This window comes from Apus apus, chromosome 14 (genome assembly GCF_020740795.1).
Source record: "Apus apus isolate bApuApu2 chromosome 14, bApuApu2.pri.cur, whole genome shotgun sequence".
In the NCBI taxonomy this organism is placed as follows: Eukaryota; Metazoa; Chordata; class Aves; order Apodiformes; family Apodidae; genus Apus; species Apus apus.
This window is the reverse complement of record NC_067295.1, coordinates 10,755,343-10,768,469: the sequence shown is the minus strand read 5'-3', so window position 1 is coordinate 10,768,469 and position 13,127 is coordinate 10,755,343. Positions and strand designations below refer to the sequence as shown.

At 42.9% G+C, this 13,127-nt stretch overlaps 1 protein-coding gene across 3 annotated transcripts in view; it reads right to left on the bottom strand.

The window, feature by feature from the left end:
• Nucleotides 1-13,127, bottom strand: part of LITAF (lipopolysaccharide induced TNF factor) — a 60,829-nt gene that overhangs the window by 10,253 nt on the left and 37,449 nt on the right. Inside the window, exon 1 of one of the 3 annotated variants that reach the window (XM_051632578.1) lies at nt 3,355-3,419. The exons of 1 other annotated variant lie outside the window; for it this stretch is intronic. The gene's annotated coding sequence lies outside the window, so the exon portion shown is untranslated. Of the gene's footprint in view, nt 1-3,105; nt 3,225-3,354; nt 3,420-13,127 lie in introns of those variants that run through there. One more of the 3 variants, XM_051632576.1, reaches the window with a different exon arrangement.

Sequence of the window (13,127 nt, the reverse complement as noted above, 5' to 3'; positions counted from 1 at the left end):
CGATTTATGCAGCCTTTCCCCCACTTACTATCCAAAAATCTCTCCCTTAAGCCTTCAGCTACAAGGATAAGGCTCTGTGGACACACTTCTCTAGACTGCAAACCTCAAAGAAAAGAACTATTACTTCTAAGCAACATAAACAATTTGTAATCAGACTGCTCTTCTCCAACCAAGCTAATTCCTGTACGTTTCCATGGTCATGCTTCAAAGCTTTAAATTAGGTCTCAGTTAGCACCTCTTGCAGCATCTCCTGATTTACACTTTTTCTGACTCTGTCTCTCAAGTCAAAGCACCCATTGCAACAACTGGAAGATTCCTACAGAGAAATTTGCAGGTACAACACACAAATAAAAATAATTTCAGGCTTAAGTACCCAATTAGGGCTGGAGTCACTCCATCCCCACAAAGTATGGCTAAGACCCAGGGCACAAGCTTCCCAACAATTATGTGAGCACTTTCCTGGAGTGCAGAAAAGCCTCTAGAATGCTGCTGATTGCCCTCCTTAAACGAGACAGCTTTCATCAGGATTTCAGTGACATCTAGAAACATTTCTATACAGAACTTGTCACAAGTTTGTCCACTCCTGTTACAAAGGACTAATCTGTTGCACTGCAGGCATGGTAATGCATCAGTAAACACTACTAATGTTTACACATTTCAGTAGTCCCACAGTCTTCCCAGTAGTCTAAGCAGAAATGCAGAAAGGTTTGTTAGAGAATTGTGTACTTGGTCCAGTGTGGGTTTTACAGTAGCCACGTAGCTAGGATAAACACAGGAGCTGGTACAGAAGGACAGACGTGGCTGCAGGTGCAGTGTGTACACAAGAAACAGTACTTGTGGTAACCCATCACTTCCCTGAGGACAGGCACAGCTCTTTCACGCCACTCTCACACTCACACTTCAGCTTTGGCAGACCCAAGAGCAAACAAGACAGCAGTCAAAGATTATTACACTCAGTACATTTTTTGGACGATACTTGTAGTGCCAAATATTCCACAGTTATATTTTTAAAAACCACTGACCTCCTGTTTTCTGTAGAAAAAAAGTTTCCCCTTGAGACTAAACCACAGAGATGAATGATGATCAGTTGCCTCCAGTCACAGCTGGTGTGCCACTGAAGACCATCCTCCCCCCTGCTTTACTGAAGAGCAAGTTCTAAGAAATCCTTGCATAGATTTCAAGATGCTCATGATCATAACCTCTAGCATGAACACTTCTAGTCTTTGTATTTAACATTCAATGCTTATTTCTAAATGATGTTGCATTTTTCATTTCTTACCACTAACTAGTTTTAGGTTCCGTTTAAATATTACTGCTTATTGGGTTTTTTTTGCCTGCCCCCCTTCCTGAAGGCAGATACAAACAGGTCTCAGGTCTTCACAGCACTTGGCAGTATCCCCAGCATGGCAACCACCTCTCCTGTGCCTTTCCTTATTTTACAGTTAGAAGTTTCAAATCTGAAGTACAGAAAACATTTACCAAGCGCTACAGGGAATGGCATAAAACTAAAACCGATTATCAGTCCCTTTAAGTTACCTGTCAAAAGAGAAATTCTCAATAAAGAACAAAATGACAACAGGACTGCAGAAGAATCTCTTCAAAATGCTGAGTACTGTGGAGAATCACAACTTAAGCTTTTCAACTTAATTTTGCTAATGTCCCTTCTGCTTTAAACATCACCTTTGAAGAGATAGTTGAAATTCTATTCCGTACAGCCACTGCAAACATGTCTCGCAGTCCTGGGCACTACTTGAAGATTACCAGGGAAAATTGAAATGGAAGGTAATAACCCACCTCTCTGAAAAAGAACTGCTGAATAATACAGCTCTCTTAACCTGCCTTGGCCGAGCAAACTGTTGCCCTTTCCTTACTCTTTATCCTCTGCTTTTATATGGATTTAAATCCATGAATGAAACATTTCCTAGTCTGCACTCTTCACCAGAAATCCCAAGTTGCTCTCCCACACCACAGGTAATTAATTACAGGGCCCCCCTGCACACCAGGAGTCCAAGACAGCTGCTGATCAGCAGCACCTGGAATGAAACAGAGGTTGAAGGCTATATATATGTAAGTTGTATTTTTGTTTTTTTGGGTTTTGTTTGTTTGTTTTTTAAATAATCAGGCAGGATATACAGGTTTATCAGAGCACTCAGAATTTTTGCAGTGCACAGCAGCAAACTGTAACATAGCAGTTGCTCAGGCCACCATCTTGGTTATCTGAACTAACTTTCTAGTTTACCAACCAGCTGAGAAATACTATTTTAGAAGCTGTGTAAATTTCTCGGACGTTCGTGAGAGAATAAAATTATGTAGTAGTTACCAAAATAAGACTTGGACACATTATTACTTTAGTGAGACAACCCACGCCATTCAGATCGCACTCAATTTTATACTGGCAGAGCAGAAACGGTACTGCTGCAGTGTTCTCACGAGCAGGACAGACTACAGGCGTTCAGTATGTTACTGTTACCAAGTAATCAATTTTCTCAGAATAATCCTACGAGTGGCTTTAACTCGGGTCCGGCGAGGCCGGCAAACACCCTCCCTGTGGCAGGGCAGGGCCCTTTTGAAATCAGCTGCTGCTGCGCCGCTCCCCGCTCCCCAGCCCCATTCCCTAAGGAAAAGGACACTTTCCGCCCGAGCCCGGCTTCAACCATTCGGTTTCGCTTCTCTTTCACCTCGCAGCTTCGGCCTCGCCAGTCCCGCGCCCGCCGCCCTGGCCCCTCCGAGCCGCCTCCCGACCGGCCCGCGGGATCGGCACGGGCCGGGACGGGATCGGGACGGGGCCGGGACGGGATCGGGAGGGGGCCGGGACGGGATCGGGACGGGATCGGGACGGACACCGCTCCGGGCACCGCTCCGGGCACCGCGGCGCCCGCCAAGCCCCAGCACCGCCCCGCCGAGCCCTCAGCCAGGACGGGGCCCGGGGATCGGACTCTGCCTGGGCAGAGGGAGGGCTGGGAGCGACCCCGGGAAGCGCAGAGCCCGGGCCCAGAGCGGCGGCTGGCACTGGGCCCCCCGAAAGCGGCTTTGGCAGCAGATCCAACCCCCCCGTCGGCAGCAGCCAGGCTCCGGCAGAGCCCGCCGTGTCCCCGCGGCCCTTACCGCTCTGCAGCGGGAGCTGCCCGCCCAGCCCTTCGCTCAGCTGAAGCCACCGTCCCGCAGAGCCACTCCGGTCCCGTCCCCACCCTCGCCTTCCTCCTCCCCCCGAGACCCGCGAGCGGGCCCCCCCGGCGCTGCCTGGGGCGGGCGGGAACACCGCGCCCGGGCCCGCCCGGGACCCAGCCGGGCGGAGGGAGCCGCCTCCCCCGGACCCAGCGGCGACCTCCGGACCCTCGGCTCCGGTTCCCGCACCTGGAAGCGGCGCGTCCAAAAACGGGCGGGAGGAGAAGTGAAAGGAAAAAAAACCTCTGTGGAAGTAGAAATCTCTGACGTACACCGCCCTAACTCCGTCAGGCGACGGCCAGTATGGGGCAACTCGCTACTCCTGCCAAGAGGCTTACTCATAGATTGACAAATTGAAACAAGGATCTTCAGCTTTCCTGTAATCAGCGTAGCGGGACTCCACGCTTTGTCATCCAGGAAGAAAAAAACCTTCCCTAATTCTGCAGTACCCCTTGTATTACCAAGTTCAGTTATTTCAGACAACACCTCATGCAACATAAAATTATCAAATAAACCTTCAACAGATACAGTGACTTTTAACTAGTGCCCTTACAAGCAACTAACTGGATTCTGTCTTCAGAAAATAGTACGTCACTCTTTCCTCTATCCAACCCAACAGTTCAAAGACAAGATACAAAATTAATTACTGGCCAGATCCCTGAAAGGGATTCAACACAGATTGCTTCAACCGCTATAGTTTAGACGAACCAGCTGGCAAGACCAAGTCTTTAGGTGCTTCTACTTTAGACTGAAGGGAGCCAATAACCCCTAACCGGCCTCAGCAGGGATTGTGTATTAGGCCTTTTGGCTGAAAGCATCTAAGCTCAGTTAAAGTCCTGTCTTTTGTTTAGATCCTTTCTTGGACCTCACCTTAAGCAACACATATAAAGCTTCAATTCAAACCCATCCCAGAGCCAGGATTCATGTTTCATAGGACAAAAAGGGCTCTTTCCCCAAGTGACAAGAAGCCCAGTGAGCTCTGCAGTCACTAACGGCTGTACTGAATCGGCTGCAGGTCTGGGCACTCGGGATTCTCATTAGCTGCTGGAGTATGAGGAATCTGGCAGCATGAATACATCCATACTGGTGTGTGTGGGGGGGCTGATCCAGCAGCACTCAGTCCTGCTTACAAGTTAGGATTTGAACCCAAGCATAGAACTAGACTTAGAGGTGAACACATCTTTGCCATTATCAAGAAGTCACATCATATATTATGATATTTTTCACTGGAGCAGAATAGGAGTAATTTTGGCTTTGGTGCCCTGGCTTAACTAGAATTTGAGTAATTGTTCTCTTTGTAACTAAATACATTTTTCCAGGTAGCTATGAGCAGCTAAACCAGGGGAGAGAGAAGCCATGACTGAACCTATCTCCCAGGGTGAAATAAAGCATGACCTTCAGCTGAAAACCTTACTGACTGCCATGCTCTCCCATGGTTTTTGCCTACGTCTAGTCAGAGGCTGCCTCATGCTACAGCTTTTACCCCTCCTTGGGAACCCCAATAGCATTGCTCCTCTTAGCCCTACTACTGTTTCCACCAAAGTCAGAACAGAGCAAGCAGTCAGCATCTGTTTACCAGTGCATGAGGATCTCCTCTCCCTACCCCTCCTCCTTCCCACTTCTCTCGCCATTCACCAGTTCCCCCTTTCCAGTCCTTTGTTGGTGGGCACTGGGTGAAAGAAGCATCAGCTTCAGCCAGCCAGTGGCTGGCCAGGCCACCACAGCATCTGCAAGCCCCAGCCCTCCGGCCTGCCGGCGTTGGCTGGGTTAGGCAGGGTGCCTGTCTGCCCACAGGGAAAACCCAGCGCCAGTTCCCTGAAGTGGCCGCCCCTGTGTTTCCCTTCCTGCAACAGACCGACTGACTACTGGGTGGGGACACGGGCAGCACCAACTCGCTCACTGCATGCTTGAGAAAACACAGCTAGACATGACAGATAAATCGTTATGCTCTCTACCTCCCATCCCCATGAGCTGTGTACATGCTAGAATATTTTTGTTCTGGTTTAAAAAAAAAATCCTAAGAAAAAAAAACAACAAAACAATCTTGCAGCACACCCCAATGAGCTGTGCTGAAACTACAACAGCTCCACCCTGTCACCTGTCCAGAGGCCTGCCAAGCCCTGCAGCCCAACCCATTGTATTTGGCCGTTACACCTGTCTGCACCCTACTGAGTCATTAACAGCACTACTAATAGCACCACGGACATGGAAAATTACACAGAGTATCGTCCATATTTTGTCATCACCCTAATTCCATGTATTGTATTACAGAACACCAGTAGATGTCAGTTTATCCCCAAAAATGAGTGCATGCTAGATTTATTAGCTTTTGCTTTTACAACACCAAATAACCTAAATGTTTAGAGCTGATGTGCATTTAAAAGCCTGTTAGCTGTTTTTAACATACTGTAATATGCCCTCAATGCATAAAGTAACTAAACTGTAATGTCACGTTATTTCTCTCCTGCCTGGAAATTATAGGACTTGCAAATGTACAAATAAATCCTTTGTCATTTTGCATATACTGATTTTTGATGCTAGAAAAGAATTTCTATGAGTTTTTGGTCATTTCAATAGTGCTAGACACTTAAGGAGAGTTGTGCCAGAATGCAGTTTCAGACCAGTAACCAATATACACAGAGATTCACAAAGTAAGGTAGATCTATTATGTCAAATAATCTGAAAGAATGGTTGTTTTGCCCCCACCACTGTTGCAATGGCTGATTCAAGTTGCAAAACAAACAGAACAAGAACTCCAAAACAATCTGAACAGTTAGTAAATGCAAAATACAGGTAGTCATTTTGGTATTGCAATTGCCAGTCAATATCCTGACCTATAATAACAGCTAAAATTTAAGCCATGCATAGGTTTGCTTTTCACAATATAAATTTTTTTAAAGAAACAGGAAAACTTGATGGATTTTTTTTTTTAAGCAAACAGAACCACAAACAGCAGTGCAATTTAGAAAAGTAACACTTACAAATACCTTAGAAGATATATATTTAAATGAATTAACAAACCAAACTAGACCAAAAATAAAAAAATATCATTTCTACATGATTCACTGCTGCAAGCAATAACTGGTTGAAGAAAACCTACCTCAAAGTCCCAAGGGCATAAACTTTCAGATGGGATCAATACTGATGAACAAATTATTTACGCAAGAAGTTAACTAAACTGGAGAGGATTTAAATGTAATTATATGAATGAGTCAAAACTCTTCCCTTCTCATCCTTTTACTCTTCATTATCACACTGTTCTGCTAGGTCAACACTCTAAGGAATTTGAATGAAAAATGTCTAGGAAATAAAGTAAGTTACATTTAATTGTACATATGTACAATTTGTACATGTGTTCCGAGGACAAAACTGGGAAAATGAAGACTAATACTTTTTTCATTTCAATAGTTAGGTGATAGGCAAGTTGAACAAAGTGACTAAAGAAGTTAGAGATTCTACATCTTCCAGACATACTTGACTGACTTTCTGGAAAATACATTTAAGACAAGGTTAGATCATTACAATTTGCACGTGGCACCCACACCATATAACATCTCCAACTGGTGAGCTAATAATCCCAACTAGTTTAACAAATAATGCATCAGTTAAAAACAAACAACCAAAAAAAAACCCAAACCAAATGCCACAAACCAATTTTGCTTCTTTAAAATCGGCCTGCAGTTTGACCAAAATACACCTAATGTCAGTGCCACGCGTGTAAATCAATATTCTGTTCTACAGGTCCAAGGTACAAATGAAGACCTTCTGCTGCCTCTCCAGCTAACAGCAACTAGTCTTCAAGGGAGATTTTCTCTCTCTTGACTTGCCAAGCAACCATGTGATGTGAGATTTAAGGTTCACACTTCAAGCCCCAAAGCTGAAAACACGACACACATCCCCCATTTCAGTGCAAAGTGCATGTTCAAGTTGCCAAGATGTTCCCAAAGCACTGGTAACACTGCCATGAGGTGGTCACACAGTTTGCACAGATGAGGTGCAGCTCCTTCACAGTAGTAAACAGGAGTATTGAAACAGGAATTTTGGCTGGCTGAGAAAAGCCTCCCTGACGAGGGCGGTAGCTGCACTTAGAAGAGGGCTGAGGGGAGGGAAGGTGTGAGCCTGCCCGCTGACAAGCAGGAAAAACGCACATAAGCCACATTAGCGAAGGCGCTCACCCGTTGTGAGGTTTTATCAGGGCGATCACGTATGTATACACACATTCCGGAGCCACTCGGTTTCAATGTCCCCAGTAAAGTACCGACAGCAGTCTCATTAGCACTCGGTAGAGTAATTACAGCTATCCTGGTTGAGGTTCTGAATGCCAAATACTCATGGGTAGAGCACACAGCCCTCCTAACTAATTCTGTGGGGTTTAATGGTTGGCACTGTGGGTGTTTCTTGATCAGGAACAGAAAAAGATAATGTCATTGACTTTTGTTTTTAAATATGTTCTCATTTAGGTTGGATCTAGGGTGTAGAGATTTGATAAAACAAAAACTAGGACAACATATTGGCTGACTTAGTAAATATTTTAAAAAAACCTGCCAAATGCTTCATAAGTCTAGGTAATGAAGGATAAGCAAAAGCCACACTTTGAAGGAACAATGTTACCCTATAATAATTCTCTCTGCTCTAAGTCAACTCAATTAACCTTAGTAAAGGAAAAAATTCAACTTCTGAATGGTCTTCTCCAAGCCTGTTGAGCAGAGGAGCAATAGCTAAAGGTACCACTTGAGCCTCATGCTTTTGTCAGGGTTTAGGGTTTAATCAGCTTCCAAAACCACTCTATAATAATTTATTTCTGATTTATAACAACACTTTCTGATTGTAGAGTGCAGACAGCTTCAGTTTTATTCTCTAAGCTACTTTTAACAGTGAGTGCACATAACAATGTCTGCAATAGCATCAAAGAATCATAGGAGTTGGAAGGGACCTCTGAAGATCATCAGGTCCAACCCCCTGCCTACATAAGCCATAATATACTTCCTCTCATACAGAGATATTAATCACAAAACACTTCAGAGCTAACAATTCAATAATTAACAGCTTGCAGAGACAGGCCTAGATAACAATGCTGTATTGTTTCTGCTTGGATGAGCACTAAGCCTGTTCCATATAAACAACTATACCAACATGTGTAGTTATCAGAGCCTGACCTTATCAGTGCCAAATTCATTTGAAAGTCTGGTGCAGCTTGCTCGTGTGAAACCAGAGCAGAGTCCAGGCTTCGAGACTAGCAGGAGGCGTGTTACCTGGAATCCTGGTTTCCAAGCACTTGGCTTTTCAAAAAGCTGTGATAGGGGGCTTTGTAATCTTGATTTGGGAATTAACTTCAACTTAAGCACCGATAACCCCCAGTCAATTCTGTGTGTGACAAAGGGGGCAGAGAAAAAAAGGAGAACAGAGAGCTCACAAACACAACCTTCCTTTCAGAAACTACTTGTGAAGATAAATACCGCATGACTGACGGCGTCATTGCTTAGGTGCACGTATCAAAACTATTGCTCCATGCCATGGGACTGGCAGGGGGGAAAACCAAGACAAACTGTCATGATAAATAAATAATTATTTTCAGTCAGCTCTTGGACACTTTCTGCCTTGCATAAAACCATCTTCTTAGTTCCCATTTTCTTCCAGTGTCTTTTACACTTCCCCCGGTGATACGACCCCCTGAGTGCTAGAAACCTATGGGATCAAAAGAAAGAATTCTCAGAAAGTTTTTAGCTTTTTAGCTCTTTCACCTCACAAACTGCTTTCATAGCAGCCAATCAGACACTTCTGCCTGGTGACCTTATATGAGGCAGGTTTGAGACTGAGCTCACTCTGCGGCTGCAGCTGCGCATTTACTGCTGTCTTGGTAGGCAGAGAATTCCTGACCCTAGAGCTTATCCCTGTGCTGGGCAGACACACAGAGGTGGGCTTCCCTGCCTCCACAGAGTAGGGTCAAAGCCTGCTCCACTTCCCAAGGAGGCCAACTCTTAGCTTATGGTATCACAACTGCTCCCAATACTAAACATCTACCATCCTCTTGCCATGCTCTTTCCCAAGCATGCACCCTCCTCACCATACCTGCCTTGCTTAGCATGACCATTAAAGAAAAAAGACATTTATTTAACCTGCAAGTCGGTAACATGCTTTTGGAAGATTGAAACGTTTAATGGATTTGTTATGTGAAACAGAAGCAGCATATCAAGTCTGAGAAAGGAAGTGATTCCCCAGGATTGCAACTGGTTGACAGAATTGCTAAATTAAGCTAAACCTAAATCTTAATACTTTACTGTCCTTTTAGTATTGCTTCCTCCTTAATTACCAACTCTCATAGTGTTACTTGATCATCATAACAGCTAATAACAGCTGCCAGATTGCAACACACTTTCACACTACAGCAAGACATTGAAGTCAATCATAACATCTCTCCTAGAGAGCAACACAGCAGTGTGGTGTCAAAAGAGGTGAGGGCAGATTAATTTTTCCCAGAACATTTGGCATTTCACATAAGAATAACCATTCATGGCCAGTAATGGTTCTTCTAGTAAAAATGACCAAAAAGAAATGCATATACTAGAAAAGCTTCACATTTTAAAATGGCAGATCTGTCCTGATAACATCATCCGATATTTGATGGATTTTCTAATAATGTCATTAAAAAATCAGAGAGGAAAATTGTGATTCTCCAACCATTTACCCTTCAAATTCACCTTCCCCTTCCTTTGACAGAGTACAGGAAAGATATGATTTTAAAAAGAAATCTACCTGATCATTTTTCCTGTAGACAGAACTGAAGCATAATTTCAGCTGCTGTGATGCTATAGCTGAGCAAAGTGGTGCGAAAATCACATCTTCTCACCCTTCCTCCAGAATAATGCTGACCTACTGTTTGGCCAAGCTATGATACAGTCTTGGCTGTAAATCAGCTTTGCTGGTTCATGCTGTATCTGATCACTGAAACCACTGAACTAAACCTTTAAATTTAAGCTTTCTGTTATTTCACTTAAGGCAACAGCCAGACTTATTTAAATGAACTGCTTTGATCCAACTCTGGATCTGAAGTAAGAAATTATACTAGTCTCTTGTGCATATTTCTGACATAATAATCTTTCAATAGCTGTCATCTGGACACCAGAATTCTTACAGCCTAGTTGGGATAAAGGCTAGAAATACAGAAATATATATAGAGATTAAGACCTTATTGCTAAAATTCAGTTGTCCAATTAGGCTTTCCTTAAGGCCTCAAATACTACCTTCTGAGTCTGTTCCCAGCATCACCCACACACAGTACGTGCAAAGCTGGATGCCAACAAGTATTTGCTTTCCTATGCTCCTTTCACTTCACGCTACAAACATTTGAATTTAGCAGTAGTAATCTTGCTGCAGTTCTGGCAATTGACAAGTTATTGCTATTGAATTCTGTCTCGTTTTATAATCTCTAGCTGTTACAACTTACATTACATGATTTAAGAATCCTTTTGACATAATGTTTGATATTTCAGTTCCCCACCTCTGGCCAGAGTGCCTTCATTTAAGGCACATATAAAATAAGTCAAGTCCACATACAAATTAAATGGCTGACAGTCTCAGCTGGCAAGGTACCAGCTCCTATTCCAGAAACTCAGATATGACATATCTTGTCACTTGATACTGCCTGTCTGCAGGAAGCAGCAAACCAGGAAGCTTAATATCTGGTTCAAATCAGCACAAGTAGTATAGCTACAGAGCTAAACCAGTGACAGCTATGCAAGTATAAATGCCCATTTACTAATGGTAAATGACTAATGATGGTGAAATGCAATTTCATCATCCATTGCTACACGTGCAAAAAGCACCTCACCAAATTTGCTGGCAGCCTTGAGTAGCTTGTTGCATATCACAGAATGACAGAATCATAGAATGTTAGGGGTTGGAAGGGACCTCTGGAGATTGAGTCCAATCCCCCTGGCAGAGCAGGACCACCTAGTACAGGTCACACAGAAACACAGACAGGTCTTGAAAGTTTCCAGAGAAGGAGACTTCATAACCCCCTGGGCAGCCTGTTCCAGTGCTGTGACACCCTCACAGTAAAGAAGTTTCTCCTCATGTAGAGGTGGAACTTCCTGTGCTTTAGTTTGCATTCATTGCACCTTGTCCTATCACAGGGCACAACTGAAAAGAGATTGGCCCCTCCTTCTTGACATCCACTCTTCAAATATTTATATACATTAATAACATCCCCTCTTAGTCTTTTCCAGACTGAACAGCCCCAGGTCTCTCAGCCCTTCCTCATAAGACAGGTGTTCCTGTCCCTTATCCATCCTTGTAGACCCCTGTTGGACTCTCATTGGTAAATCCCTGTCTCTCTTGAACTTGGGAGCCCAGAACTGGACATAACACTCCAGATGTGAATGTCAAATGTTCAGGACACTCCTCAGTTGACATGAATCCTTTGTTAATCCTTCTTGACAGGCAAGGCAAAAGTAAGCAACTAAGTATCTTTACAGACCAACACCAGTAATAAAAGTAAGTCAACCTGAAGCCATCACATGATGGCTGAAAGCTCTCTGGGATTTTAAAAGCTGGCTGATCTGCTGTATACACAGATTCTGCAAGTCTTGACTGTATGTGCAGTTCTTCCTGCAGCAGAATCCTGTGAGCTTTGCCAAGAACAAAACAGAATCTACAGTAAATAAAAATGAGCTGCTTCTCCACAATTCATGGCTCATTGTAGTTCAGCTCATAAATAACATCATAGCATTGGTCAGCAAACACAGATCCTTATGATTATCAAAAGGTGCATGACCTCATCTATTGTCATATGGATGGGCAAGGTATCTTCAAATACTTGCAACACTTGTGTTTGGTCCCAGAAGTTTGTTTAGTAAGTCGAGATTTCTTACCAGTTACATTCCCCACATTTGTATATCTCAGCACTAGAAACATCTGACCCAGGTGCTTTGCCTCTTGCTTGAGAGCTTTCAGTACTTCAGTGATACCTGGCAATATTGGGCAACACATCTAATACCAGGAGCTGCTTATGCCTCTCTAGCACTCTAAGTCTGTTATACATGAATGGTGGGAAAACTTATTAATCACTCACCTTCCCAGTATCTCTCCATGACCAATTAAAAAGAGCTATAAGTGGCTCTGCTTACCTGCAGGACAGGCAGAGCTATCAGCACAATTAATGTTAAAGTCTCTTTAATCAGCATGTGATTGACACTACTTTGTCCCACAATTTTTATTAATGAAATCGAATTTGTTATTTTTATATATAAAATTGCTTCTAGTTGAGTCCTAAATAGATAGATAGGTCAACTTACTTGAGGGATTTTTCTATTAGAATCATACTTTAAAGCTAACAGCAAAAAGTTCACCTTTATAATAATCTATATTTTATCTTTTTACATACTTATTTTTGGAAACATTTACCATAAGCTTGCCTTTAGAAGAAGTTTTAGAAGAAATAGGCAGTGGACTATCTCTAAAGGACTTTTACAAGACAAAATTTGTTGATTTTTGATCTCTACATGAAAAGGGAAATTATCTCATTCAAGCACAATATTTTGACAAATGTTGGGGGTTTCAAAGTCTTCCCTGTAAAACAAATCCTTACCACTTTTGGAAGGACTTTTCCATCACTAAGGAATGTCTTAAGAGTTGTCACTTGCTTTCTATCAAGAAAGAAGCAAATAAACTAATATGTGTCAATAAGGAGTATAGATATATTAATTTAAAATAAAAAAAATTTACAAGTTGCTTATGTCTCTAATAAGAAAAATATTTTTGCATTCATTCTTGAAGGAAGGAAATGTCTAAAATTATTTTATTTTTACCATTATTGGCATGTAGCAATTATGCTGTTTTCACAGATGTTTCTAATTTCTGATTGTTCCCAGATGAATGTAATTGTAGGTCATTGATTTAACTGTAATTAAGAAAACTCCAGAGAATGATACATTTGATAGTTTTACAAGTGAAAACAATTGATT